This window comes from Mirounga leonina, unplaced genomic scaffold (assembly GCF_011800145.1).
Source record: "Mirounga leonina isolate KUSES-001 unplaced genomic scaffold, KU_Mleo_1.0 Mir_165, whole genome shotgun sequence".
Classification (NCBI taxonomy): domain Eukaryota; kingdom Metazoa; phylum Chordata; class Mammalia; order Carnivora; family Phocidae; genus Mirounga; species Mirounga leonina.
The window spans coordinates 27,482,577-27,497,835 of record NW_023270415.1 but is presented as its reverse complement, the minus strand read 5'-3'; positions in this window follow the sequence as shown (position 1 = coordinate 27,497,835).

Here is a 15,259-nt window from a genome sequence, read left to right as displayed (position 1 = left end):
AACACCTGGATAAGGCCAAAGGCAGAAACTCACGTACTATAATAGTAAGAAAATGAGCTCCTCTTACACATATGTGTCTCAAAGCTTTTTAGGTTGTAATCTATCTTTTTATACTAGAGTCTTGTTGGGGTGGTAGTTCGGTGTGGGGAGGAGGAATGATCTAGAATCTTAAAATTAAATGTCAGTGTTTCAGTGAGCCTGTGTGTGCATACATTGGCATTCACAAATATTTCTCTGGTGGTATGGCATTCCCACTGCTCTTTCCTGAGACAGGAAGGCAAGTGTGACTGGAGTGACAGCAGGGCTAACCTAAGTAAGGTTAAAACTCTGGTATAGATTTTTTCTTGGAGAGTTCGCTTTTCTGGTGGAGAATGCTCTGGTTCTGTTTCATAGTGATTAGTATTTGTTCTCAGCTAAAGCCTCTAGGAGACCTTTCTTGGGTCTTCCTTCTAAGAACTTGATGGGGTTAGTGTATGCAAACCCCACAGGAGTGTACAGATCTCTATTAGACTCCAGCCTCCATGACTTTCTCACTCTTCTGCTAGTCCATACTCAGCCTCCACCAATTTGTCAGTTGATCTGACAAAATTAATTAAATTTAATTAAAATTAAATGCTCTTATCTGTCTATGACTCCAGTGGCTTCTGCTCCAGGTGTGTAGAACTCAGTTGTGACTCTCTGGATCCACATGTCTCTATGAATTTGGGGGTGGCAGTTTGCCCCACAACTTCAGTTTTCTGATGGGTCCAAGAAAATTCCTTGCTTTTCAGTTAGTCTACTTTGTCTTATTGTAGGGATGGTAGTTATGACTTCAAAGCTCTTTACATGTCAAAGCTGATACTGGAAGTTATCACTAACATTTTAAGTTTTGTAAAATATCAAAGTAAAAGTTATTTGGGGAGATAAAACGTTGGGATGGGTTTTATTCAAAATTATTAGCCTTGGTTCTACTACCTGTGTATTTTCACTATTTTCAAGTAAGTATTATGAAAGATTGTTTATACTTTATTAACTCCTTCTAGTCATAAGTTAAATAAATGTGACCATATCATATCTAAGTTGGCATTTTTCAGCTCTCATATAGCTCAGTAGGCCATATTCTAACTCTGTATGCATAAATTAACTCTATATTGTATTCTTCAAATGGTGAACACGTTCAGGTACAAGGTATTAAGTAGAAAATTATGTCAAACTAAAAGTAAGTGATGATATACTGTTGCCCCAAGAAATCTCACAGAGTTGGAATTTCCTGTCTATTTGTGTAGTTTATATAATTCTTTTAACTGCAAATTCTGGTTTCTAACTGAAGTCTATTCCTGTGTTTATTTATGATATCCATTCATTAGATTTATAAAGGTTTAGCTGTTGCATAACTCTTTAGGTATGTGCACATAAAACAAATGAAAACAAATGCTTTCATTAACACAGCTGCTCTATAATATTTAGTTCAAATAATTCTATATTGGCTTCCCACAGGCAAGAGACTTGGGAAAGAAAAAGAAAGGGAGTATTAAAACACAAAAATATTCCTTCTTTTATTCAAGAAACCCAAAGTAGGAGAACTGATATTTGTGCTCTAAAAGCACATAGAGAATAAATATATGAAGACATACATAGCATAAATGTTAACACAAATCATCACTTTTATAGTACCACCCAAACACATGCTATAGTCCTTTTGGGAGTTCCAGGGTTCTCAAAAAAGGGCATTTTTAAAGAGACAATGAACTGTACCTTTGCAAAATATGCTTCAGGTTTGTTTTAAGACATTGTGAAAATTCAGAAATTTCAATGCAAAAGGAAACCATTTTAGGTCACTAAGAGAAAAAAGTTTTTGAGAACGTATCATTTTATTCCCATTCAAGAAAGATTAAGCCAAATTCATATATTAACTGCATTGTGTCTAGCTCCTGGCCTAAGATAGGATTTTTTTTTTTTTTTTAACTTACAACTGTCTAGCCAGGATGCATGATTAGTGGAAGACAAGGAGGAGAAGGATTGGCAGAAAGTTTGCCTATAACTCACATTCCAACATAAGAAGATAGAAATCCTAGATGGAATGTGACAAAGAAAAAGAGAAATATATTGCTGGTCTCAAAACAAAAAGATGAAACTGGCAAGTGCCACAAATAAGGGGGAGCATAAACATAAAGTAATGAGAGTAAGTTGAAGCCAAACAGCTCATAGGTCATATATGACCAAGTATGTCTATATTTGGACTTTTAATGCCCAGACAAGGCTGAAAGTAGAATCCTATGTATCATAATAGGCTGGTCTTGAGCTCTCTACATAAAACCAGGAACTGGAAGGGAGCTATCTTATCCACAAAGTTTTTGCTCACTATAATAGTTACTAGGGCTGCCCTAACAAATTATCATAAAATTGATGGCTTAAAACAATACATATTTATTCTCTAATAGTTAAAAAGCCTAGGAGTCCAAAATAAAGATGTCAGCAGGGCCCTAACCCCTCCAAAATCTCTAGTAAAAAGACCCTCTCTGTCTTCTTCCTTGCTTCTGGACACTCCTGGTAATCCTCACATGTCTGGGCTTGTGGCTCCATCTCTAATCAGTGCATCCACCTTCACAGGACCTCCCCTTAACTTTGCATTCTCTGCTTTTCTCATAAGGATATCAGTCATTGGATTTAAGATCTACCCTAATTACATCTGCAAAAACTTTAGTTCCAAATAAAGTCACATTCCAAGGTTCTAAATTCTTGAGGGACAGTATTTAACCCATAGTACTCACGATGTCATGAATGTGGCATTGAAGTGGGGCACTCACCCTGGCTAGGGTTTCACATAGAGTTAGCAATGCAAAATTATAAAGTCTGTCAAATCTACCCTGGTACCTGGATTTACATCACCTTATAGTGTAGAACATCGATTCTAGATAGTTACATAAAGTATTATCCAGGTTAACAAACCCATAGCAACTTGTCAATATAAGAAAATGTCCCCCCCCCAAAAAAAGAAAGTTTTCCACAATTCTTGGCCCATAAATGATCCCCAAATAATTTAAATTTGTTCTATTGATCATCTCTAAAGCTTTACAAGATGCTAGATCAACTTGATTTGTCTTTACATATTTCATTATTAACTTCTTATGTCTAATTGTGTATAGAAGACAAAGGGTATGAATGGTGGACAAGAAGTGAATTTATTTTGATTCAAAATCTACTTTTGACAATAACCAGCTAATTGACCTCATGGAACCTGCTTCCTCACCAATAGATTGAGGATTACCACAAATCTTCTGCTTACAATGCAGATTATTGTGAGGACAACATTAAACAGTGAATTTGAAAGCATGTTGAAAACTGGAAGATACTATGCAGATAAATGCAAGGGATTAAGGGCTTCGGAAAATGTCTGTCATGTGTACAGAATAAGTCTGTGTAGCCAATGTTTGAAAGTTAATAGAGCCAAAAATGATTGAAGTCTCAGTAGAAAAATCCTAAAAGTGGCCAAAGATTTTCTTAAAAGAACAGAAAATTTTAATCAAGTTCTTCTACCTAATTGCATGATTTTAAATGGTGAAAGTGAAATTAGAAAAATTAATTAAAAAGGCCAAGCATGTTCTTCAAAAGGTGAGCAAAATAGGTTCAACTATCACTAAGCTTCAGACTATGCTAAAAGATTGTATGTCCAGGTTTATCCTTAGGTTTGAGGCTAAGTCTGAAATGACTTTCCTCTGCTGACTTCCTACGTAGATTCACTGACATGTCCTGTAGGTCACACTTAGCAAAAGACAACATTAAGATCCTAACAGTAAAGAAAAAGGCTGCTCCTGAGCTCAGTTTGCAGAGTTTGCTCTGGGCAGCAAAGCATTGCCTACTGTGACCCACGCACCATAATAGCACTATTAGAATCTTATTTTTCTTACTGATGTTAAAAAGCAAATTAGAAGATTTCTCCTGTGCAGTGCAACCTTATTTTGCTGTTAATACTATCTTGGCTGCAAAGGGCTATAGAAGTCTAATAAGTGAAAAGAGTGGCTTTCTAATACTGGAAAAATCCTATGCTAATTTTATTTCCACAATGCTGAGGCCAAATCAACCAGAGACTGACTTTTACTACCAGGGCTGTAGCTCTTGGTTCCTGGTTAAGGCAGACTACTAATTCCTTATTCAATCTCTCCAATATAGGGAGAAATGAAAGCCTTTCAAAAACAATTGGAATAAAATATATCTTTTGTTGCATCTTTCTTACATCTTAATGCAGTAAATGACACAAACTTTAACATATAAAAACACATGTATACTGGTGCTCACAATTCTTCTGTCCAGCCTGTAATTCATCAGGCAAGATTGCCTCCTCTATTGTGTACACATTAGTGAATTTAAGTACGCTGGACTAATTCACTTCAGGAAACTTCTATGGTGTCATATTGTTGGAACACTTAACAGCTCCATCACTGATCCAAAGTAAAAAGGCAAATTCCCAACAGAAAACATTTCCAACTCAGGTCCCTTTTACTAACTTCCAATCTAGATCTTCTCTGGTCTGCTTTCCCCATTTTTCATCCCATTGCTTTATATTTTTCCATCTTCCAAACTCCTCCCTACGGACAAATCTACTTGGCTTTGATGTTGAATCACTCTGGAATTTATCTCCTATATCTTCCTGCTCTTGTTCCTGAATTTTACACAGAAGATTAGTCCCACACAATCCAGAAAACAAGCCTGAGTACCAGGAAGGAACGCTAAAGCTGAACTGGAAACTCCCATTCCTTTTCTTCTGATAAGAAAATTGCTATGTGCCAGGCAAGTAACAGGCTTAAAGATCAAAGTGTTGGAAAGATAATTTTGGCTTTCAAAGGCTTTCAGCAATGGGCAGGTGATCGCAGGAGATATCTGAAAATATACAACTCTAACACAGGACAGGAAGTGATATAAGTAGTGTTTTCTGAGATCTATGAGAAGAAAGATGATAAAATACTAATTTTGTTCAGATAAGTGATAAGGTGATAAGCTGTATAAATAAGATGAACCTTTTTTTAAACAATGTGTAGGGACCCATGGCTGACAGGCTATAAGTTCAGATTAAGGTACCTTAAAAGTATAACATTGGGCACCTGGGTGGCTCAGTCGTTAAAAGTATAGCATCATCACATGAGACAAATAGAAACAGGTTTTGTAAGAAAAAAAGAAAGGAATACGATCACTACCATGACCCAGAATAGTGTTTCTTTAATGCACAATTAGAAAAGAAAAATGATAATTCAAAACCAAATATGCAGCTTATGCCTACCCTAGTAGTGTGTAGTACAGTGGATTGGGGAAGTGATTTTAGAAATTTCTGTGCTATCTTCAAAAGTCTGTAATATTTGTTGCTCACCTGTACTATTTTTTTTTTTTTTGAGTTGCATTCACTTTTACTTAGCCTAGCCCTAAGCAGTACTCACTGTGAAATCATGAATTTCAGGTGCTATTAAAATAAATGTACAAGTACTAAATTACATTATAAGTGTTACTGATAACCCGACTATAAATAGTCTTGCATTCTTTGTAACTCAGATCACAGTTTGGGAGATGGTAGGTGGTCTATAAGTCTACAAAGCCCCCAACTGTAGATATACAACATTTCACTCCTATAGAAGCTACCATTTTTGTCATCTTAATCTTTTTTTCAAGGGGTACTTATTGTTAAGAACTTAAGTCTGAATATTGGATACATTGCTTATCATTTCTGTGACTTAGCAATCTACTTAACCTCTGCGTCTCCATATTCTCCTCTGTAAATAGGAAAATGATCTCTACCTTTAAAAGTTATTTTTAAGGTTGAGTGAAGCAAGGTACTCAAAGCTTTTGGCATGGTCATTGGCACATGCTAAGCAAACCATAAATTGTGGGTGTTTGTATTATATTTGCATTATCTAACGAAGTGAGAGAACTACCTCCAGAAATAATCTATTGAATTTCATTTGGATTACCGGGAAATCATTTTCTTACAGTTTCCTATTTATTGATTAGTTTGAAGCAGAATAAGAGAGTGCTTTTGGCATATGTAAATTCATGAAAATTGTGAAGGTTACCAAAAAAATTCATGACCATAATCTTCTCCAAGTAGCAGGGAATCAAATCACAGAAGGATAAAAGAATACAATGGCAGCCTAAGATTATTTCTTTTTTTTTTAAAATAAGATTTATTTATTTATTTATTTGTGGGAGAGAGAGAACATGAGAGAGGGGCAGAGAGAAAGGGAGAAGCAGAAACAAACAGATGGATGTGGGACTTGATCCCAGGACCCTGGGATCATGACGTTGAGCTGAGGGCAGACGCTTAAACCAACTGAGCCACCCAGGCGCCCCCTAAGATGATTTTATATAGTAGTTGCAATGAAATGACCATTAACTATGTCCCTAATGTGTATAGTGTCTCACTTAATTCCCTCAATTTTACACATTAGGCGAGTAAGTAGATGAAGAAATGGAGGCTCTAAGGGTTTAAGTAACTTGCCAAAATTAAAGGCACAAAGCAGATAGATGACAGGAATCAGGTTAATCTGAACACAATGCATACATTCTTTATGCTTTATCCAAGTAGACATTGGTGGCTGCTGTCATTCTTCTAAGGAGATATGGGTCTCACAAAAAAGGGAGGAGAGTACTAAAGGCAAACTTTGTTTCCTAGACAGTTTTATTCAGGGATGTTATAGAGTAAAATTTCAACTAATATATCCTATTAGAAAGAAAGGAAAAGCAGAGGGAATTTGTGATGGGCAGAGAAACCTATCAGGAAAAATGAATCTCTTTTTCCTTGCACATACTTTCAAAGCCATCCTACAGGCATGTCAACTGCAATGGAATGATTAGGGTAAGAGCTGCAACATTAAATACAACACGATGGCGAGATTAATCTTAGGTATTTAATGAAATACCATCTCCTCTTTGAACCAAAGTCTGACAACTTGGTGACAGTACAGATCTCTTCATAGGCCATTTAATTAAGAACTAACTTTATAGTAGAAACCTATTTTGGTCACCAAATAAAATTGTTGTTTAAATCAAGATGTTTTCATGGCAGCTTCTTGAGGTCAAAGATATCTCTTGCCATACTTGAAAATAATCTTTAGTCATTTTTAGATTAGGTTATGATCCAAGTACCACCAATTTGTCATTCTAAACTTGCATGATTACCTTTCTTAAATTTTAAGTATTGTTGCATTTTATGCATTTAAAATGCTTATCTCCACTGACAAAAAAATGTCGTGTTTTTTTGTTGGTTTTTTGTTTTTGTTTTTTAATAATATACAGGCAAATGCTATTACATAACATCTGGTGTTTGTTTACATTATTCAAATCAGCCATATTTGTTCTCATAAAAATTTAAGTAATTATGTATTCAATCAGGTTATGAGGCATGCAGAGTTTTATAAGAATAGAAAGAAGATGAGGCTAGAGAGTGTTAATTTGTTTGGCATTGGGTTTCTTTTCTTTGGATTCTCTGAGAGATGCTTGACCCATGCTCTCTAAAGCAATAAAAGTTTCCATTCACATTTTATGTAATTATATTTGATCATTTCCTCTCTGACTATAGTTTTTGGAAATATTTGAGAAAAATTAAAGCCATCTATACCTACTATAATTTCACTCCAGTAGGAAGCTGAGGTGAGCAGGAAAGAAGAAAGGGGGAAACAATATTTATGACATATACATTATAATTATATTATGTTACAGCTATTTGAAGATGAAATGCAGTCTAATTACCTCTTATTATCTATCGGTCAGATCTAGTCTACCTAGGAGACATATCAGTTTTGTACTGATAATATTTTCATACCAATAAGTTTATGTTTTTAAATAAGTCACAGGGATAAAAGGTGCAGCATAGGGAATGCAGTCAATGGTATTGTAAGAGCGTTGTATGGTGACAAATGGCAGCGACACTTGGGGAGCAGAGCATAACATGGAGAGTAGTCGAATTGCTATGTTGTACACACACAAAAAATTCATTTTTTAGTACATTTGGAAAACCTTATGTGTACATCTTATTTAAAGTCTTTAAAGCCTTTTATAGTTGTTATCTCATTTTGTTCCTCACCTATCTCTGAAGACAGTATGGGAATCAATATGCTATTAATTTGTAAATACAAAAAATGAAACCCCAAGAAGCTACAGGTCTGGTTGAATTGCTGCAGTTGGTGTGACAGGACCTCTGTTAGAGGAGAGACCCTTTCAGACCTTGAAGATAAACCCTGCTCTCAACATTTGAAATCCATTTTTTAAAACAACAAATAAACCTCATATAATATATTTGATTTTTCACAGAAATCTGTAGAGCATAAAATTTCCTTTACAAAGAATTTTATTCTAAGCAGATAAATCACTTTTAGAATCCTTGTAGATGCTACTTTCCTCAGCTTGAAAAACTATATTCCTACCAAATATAAAGCAGAGGAGTATATATATTGTTCCCACTTCAAAGGAAACAAACCAATTACCTAAAGTGTCAAAAAGCAAGTGCAGAATCCCAAATCACTTTGCATTTTGCTTTCAGCTCTTTTAAAATCCTCCCTTCAGAATTGTTGAATTTTTAAGCTATTAATATTTTATGTTATAAAGAAATAATTATCCCTTTATTTATAATTATTTTAAATATTCTATCTACTCAGCATCATTAAATTGTAAACCTTTTAGCACTAGGAACCTATTTTAATGTTGAAGCATCTGTTATTATGTCCAAATCTTCTAAAGTGCTACCCATACATTATACTAATGTAAAAATAATAATTTTTTAATGAGTAAGATCTACCATGTGCTATCCCCCCTTTTAATGTTTAACAAGCATACAGACATTTTAATAGATCATATTTTTTCACCGACTTGTTTGAAATTAACCACAAAATTTTTCAATAGTAGCTAACCCAGCAAGAGTAGCCTAGATTAGCAGACAAGATGAAGAATAATATCCAATCCATATTCAGTGTGTAAATGGTGAATTCAGTGATTACTACTTTCTCATTAAGAATAAGTTCAATTATGCCACAGAACACTATTTGGTTTAATGAGGAATTAAAATGAATGGAATTAGATTTAGACTAGAATCTCATGAGCATTAATAGAGTGATTAAAGTGGGTGTAAAAATTTTTATTTTTTATTTATTTCTCATTCTAATCAAGATGCTTAAGATGGTTAAGTCATATAAATCATTTTTTAACTGAATTTGCCATTTGCATCAACTTATTTTTCTCTTTGACTCATAAGATATGTGTATTAAGATATTTAGATTAATTTTCACTGTTAAAACATTACATTGTTTTTTAATTTGCTAATTAAAAGAACACTAGAACTAATATAATAATTGTTAGCATTTACTGGATGCTTATTATTTTTCAGAAAATATGTTAAATACTTTCATATATCATCCCTTGGGAACCCTCCCAACCATGCTATGAAGTAAGCATTCCCATTATATTTACAGGAAAATTACCTTTATTAGCTTAAATGACTTACACAAAGTCACAGGGTGTGGTCAGCAGAATTTTAATATGACCTCCAAGATCCCCATCCCTTGGTGTACATGCACTGCATAATCCCTGGATCTGTGAATATGATGGATTTCATTCCTAGGATTAGGTTGTCATTTGGCACCCAGATCATTTTAATAAAGGGAGATTATCTTCAGTGGGACTGACCTAATCAGGTAAGCCCTGAAAAAGGACTGATGTATTACTGAAGCCAGTGATTCAGTCAGAGAGACTAAAAGCATAATGGGGGTTTGATAGGAAAGAAAGTCTTCTTTTTTGTCTTTTAAGATAGAGAGGGTCATGTAACAAGGATCTTATAGTGGCCTCAGTGAACTAAGAATAACCCAAACTAGATAGCCAGCAAGTACACAGGGACTTCAGCCCTACAACCGTAAGGAACCAAATTTTGCCAAAAACCTGAACTAAATTTGAAAGTGGATTTATCCTAAGAGCCTCCAGACAAAAACTAGGTACAACCAACACCTTGATGTCAGGCTGAAAAGAAACTGAACAGAGAAGACAGTCATGCCGTGCCTGGACTTCTGATCTACAGAACTGTGAGCTAACTGTAACTGTATGTTACTTCAAGCCACTATGTGTGTGGTAATTTGTTACACAGCATAGAAAAACAATACACAGGATGTCAGAATCTACATACAGGAGACATGATTATATTGTCTCTACCCCTCCTTCCTATTTCTCCAAACAGTTTAGACGCTCCTTCATGGAAACATAGATTTATTTATTGCTCTTGATTGAGCATGTCTTTCCACACCCTGTGTGAATCGACTTAATGGAAAGGGAACTGGATTTGGAGATGATAATATTTGTCTCACACATCAAATAAATGATTCTGTTTATTCGTTTAGAAATGTCTTGAACAATCTAGCATATAGCAAGAGTTCAGAAGATTTCGTTTGCCATCCTGCTCATAATTAGTACTCAAATGATAAAACATGAAAGTTACCAAAAGTATAGTATATCTATACCAGTTATATACATTGAAAAGTTGCTTCCATCTCTAATGTGTCTCTTGGCTTAATGTAGTTTTCAATGGAGGCAAAAATTCTACTTATTATCCAAAGTTTGCTAGATTTATGAGTATTTCCCTGATCTCCCAGATGGAAGTGGAAGCTTTTTAATAGATTCCAGTTTTATCTTATAAATTGCATATATACATGCATGTTATTTTCCATAAGCAAGTTTAACGACTTATACATGTTCATATTGCAAGTTCTCAGTTTAAGAGTACATGTGTAAGGTATGTAGTAAATATTTGCCAAATGAATTTTTAAAATCTTCTAAAAAAGATAGACAACTCAATGTACAAAGATAAGGTAAAAGATTTCTGTTGAAGGGGCGCCTGGGTGGCTCAGTCGTTAAGCGTCTGCCTTTGGCTTGGGTCATGATCCCAGGGTCCTGGGATTGAGCCCCGCATCGGGCTCCCCGTTCTGCGGGAAGCCTGCTTCTCCCTCTCCCACTCCCGCTGCTTGTGTTCCCTCTCTCGCTGTATCTCTCTCTGTCAAATAAATAAAATCTTTAAAAAAAAAAAAAAAAGATTTCTGTTGAAGAACATTTCTGCTTGATAAATCTTGGTATATAGGCATTTAGAAAAACATGTCAAAGACATTATTTAACATTCCTCTCACTGAACATCAAGAGAATAATTATTTTTTCAACAGATGAGGCATTGGTGTGTAGATAAAATGTGTAGGGATTACTTTCAAGTCTTTATTTTAGGGAAATTAAGAAATGGAGATTGGAAAATGTGTTTTTCTAAAAAATACCTACTGAAGCCTTATGACATATTGGCACACATGGCAAGATTTCATCCTTTTTATGGCAGAATAATATTCCATTATATACACACTGCATCTTCTTTATTCATTTACGCACTGATTTACACTTAGGTTGTGGCCATATTTTGGCTATGGTAAATAATGCTGAAATAAACATGGGGGTGTATATATCTATTTGAATTAGTATTTTTTTTTTCAGATAAACACCCAGAAATGGAATTGCTGAATCATATGGAAGTTCTATTTTTAATGTTTTGAGGAGTCTTCAGTGTTTTCTATGGTGGTTGCATCAATTTATATTCTCACCTCAGTACACAAGGGTTCCCTTTTCTCAACATCCTTGCCAACACTTATTATTTCTTATCTTTTTGATAATAGTCATTCTAAAAGGTGTGAGGTGATATCTCATTGTGGTTTTGATTTGCATTTTCCTGATGATTAATGATGTTGAGTATCTTTTCATGTCCCTGTTGGACCTCTGTAAATCTTTACTAAAATGTCTATTCAGATTTTCTGCCCATTTTCAAATCAGTTTTCCTTTCCTTCCCTTCCTCTTTCCTTTCCTTTCCTTTCCTTTCCTTTCCTTTCCTTTCCTTTCCTTCCTTTTCCTTTTCTTTTCTGGCTATTGCATTGGATGAGTTCTTTGTATATTTTGGATATTAGGCCCTTATCAGATATATGATTTACAATTATTTTATTTTATTCAGTAGGTTAACTTTTCATTTTGTTGATGATTACCTCTACTGTGCAAAAGCTTTTCTGTTTGGTGTAGTCTTTGGACTTCCTGAATCTGGATGTCTGTTTCCTTCCCCAGGTTAAGGAAGTTTTCAGCCATTATTTCTTCAAATAAGATTGTTGCCCCTTTCTGTCATTCTTTTCCTGCTGGGACCCCTACAATAAGAATGTTAGTATGTTTGATGTTCTTTCCTGAGGCTATTTTCTCTTTTTTTTTTCTTTTTGATGCTCTGAATGGGTGAGTTTGAGTGCCCTGTCTTTGAGTTCACTGATCCTTTCTTCTGCTTTATCTTGTTTGCTGTTGAACCCCTCCTAGTGTATTTTTCAGTTCAGTTATTATATTCGTCTGCTCTATGGCTTCTGTTTGGTACTTCCTTACCTTTCCCATCTCTTTGTTGAAGTTCTCACTGTGTTCATCCATTCTTCTCGGTTCAGTGAGCATCTTTGTGACCATTACTTTGAACTCTTTATCAAGTAAATTACTCATATCCATTTCATTAAAGTCCTCCCCCTTCCCCCCGCCTGAGGTTTTATCTTGCTCTTTCATTTAGAATGTATTCATCTGTTTCTTCATTCTGCTTGACTCTCTGTATTGGTTTCTATACAGTAGGAAAAACACCCATGTCTCACGGTCTTCAAGGAGTGGCCTTATGTAGAAGAAGAAACTTTTTATTCAGCCCTGCCCCAGCTCTTGGTTGTCTCTCAATCCTCTGTGCTTTTCCAAGTAGTCTAATATAATTTTATTAGCTCTCAGTAGTGATAATGTGCCAAGACATGTCAGTGTTCCACATGGGAGAATCTCAGTCAACCCCTGGACTTAGGCTGATTGGAAAACAGCAGCTTTTAAAAGTATGCAAACATATATAATCCTGAGGGGTCACAAGCATAAGGGCCACTGAACACCAGAGCCAGATGATCTGGAACTGTCCCCTGGGTGTTCTAGCTTCCTATGATTAATTCTTAGTTTGACCTTGTTAAGGAGGACAGAATGCTCTGGATGTATTTCAGTGTGGTCACTTGTCTTCCCCTACCTGGAAGCACAAAGAGATTTTTCTCTGATCTTGACAATGAGAACCTGCTACGGTTTTTAGAGAAAAATGTATGCAAGTGTGGAGGTCCCCCCAAGACTGGGCCCCCTCAGAGTTTCTAACTATCAAGTTAGTCTACCCTAAGCCTCCAGCAACTCCTCAACTACACATTGGGCTGAAAATCAGAAATTCAGAAGCTCATCTGAAACTTCTAAAAACCCTATAAATTGCAAATTAACATCCCTATTTTAGGATAGGGAGATTAACTTACCCAATAAACTTTCCATAGTGTGAAGGTGGTAAATTTTCAGATTAGATTGCAACTATGTTGACTACAAAGATTCTGCTCTTCTACAACATCCTATTCTACATCTCTTTGATAAGATTAGGAAGACTGCAAAATATAGTTCCATATATTCTAAGTGAAAATAAAAGCTTAAGCATGATGGCAAAGTCAGAGAATATATTATTCTATACAGAATCTAGGTTAAAGATCCATCTTGGTTATCTGACTGCATCTGGTATAAGCAGACAGAAGCTCAGCAGCAAAACACAGGCTCCTGTAAGTGATTTAGGATAAAATTTTGGACATGGATCTCTGTAACTAGCATATACTTAATTGGGAAGAAAAAAAAAGTTTATGTGTTTGCAGTCTAAATCCTCTCCTCTTGCCCTAGAGGTACTGTAGTGTAATTTGAAAGTTAGACCATCAATTCTGGCCTTAAATTCTTATTATTCCACCTGGGAAATGTGTCATTTCAAAGCTAGCTGAAAGTTCTTAGCTTTCTGGGTGTTTATGGGTATCTTGTAATACCACCTTGCATTTCTTTAAAAATCCACCATTTTTCCCATAAATTCAGGGAAAGAGCACAAGTCTCGTATCCAAATGATATTTACTGACCTTTTAAAAGTATTTTAATTTCATTAATTTTTCTAGTTTATAGAATTGTTTCTACCAGCACAACATATCTTAATAAAAATAATGGGTCTGTATATTTGCAATGTTTTATCTAAAAGGCAACAAGCAACTGCATTTCAGGGAAACATTTAGATAATTATCTCTGTCGAGTTAATTAAATTGAGCTTTCAAATTTCATCTTGATGTATAGTTTTGGTTTGGAATGATCCAGACTTGTAAAAATCCTAAAATGGAAAAAGTAATATGAAAGAAAAAGTAAAGGTAGGCAACAAAATATGCTTTATAGTACAGTAAATAAGAGCCTTCAGGAAATGGAATGATTTACAAAATGTTTCAACACTAATTATGCATTGTTTACTTAATAGATCATAACAGCTTTCTTTGGAAAAATTCTGCCTAATGCAAGTCTTGTTAAAAACATTTTTGTCACAAAAAGAATTGCAAAAAACCCTTTTGGGTACAATGTTGGCATCAGTTTGTGGAAAACAAAAATCACATTCTATTTATTTCCAAAAGTGTTTCTGGCCCATCTCTTTATTCCCTATGGTCTGATTTTAAAGTAAAGTGCGTTGGTGAAATATCTCAAGGTTATTTAGCAATTATACATTGGTTACATTAAAGGATGCTGTCAACCATGTAACACAGATGATCACAATGAATGCTTAAATTGATCAAATATGCAAACTAAAAATGCACTTCTTTCTTTTTTCAGTAACAAATTAAATTCATTTATACATTACTCAGTACTATGTCCCTATAAGCACTACCAAAATATCAAATGGGATTTATGCTGTGATCTATAATTTAAGGAAGTTCACATAATACAGTATATCAGGTGCTTCCCAGATAAATAAGTGGTAAATGATGTCTAGTGATGACAATTTGACATTTTCTAGCACTTAATTCGCTTATTCATCTAAAAATACCTAAACAATAAGTAGAATTGTTATTTCTGCAATACTAACAATGGAATTAGGGCACAGATAAAGTACTTTTCCTAATCACACAAGTAATAATTGTTGGGTCCAGAATTCCAATACAGATATTTAGACTTCAAGAACGCAAGCTAATTTTACTACTCTGATATTGGAATATAGTGTGACAATTTCCCTTAGTGAGAAAGAAATCAATAGTCTTATGTTGAATTTGAATCCTGAGCATGGTGAACGCCAGACAGTTAACCACTTCAGCAGAGGGGCACTGTTTATTTTTTTCTTTTCTTTTCTTTTCTTTCTTTCTTTCTTTCTTTCTTTCTTTCTTTCTTTCTTTCTTTCTTTCTTTCTTTCTTTCTTTCTTTCTTTCTT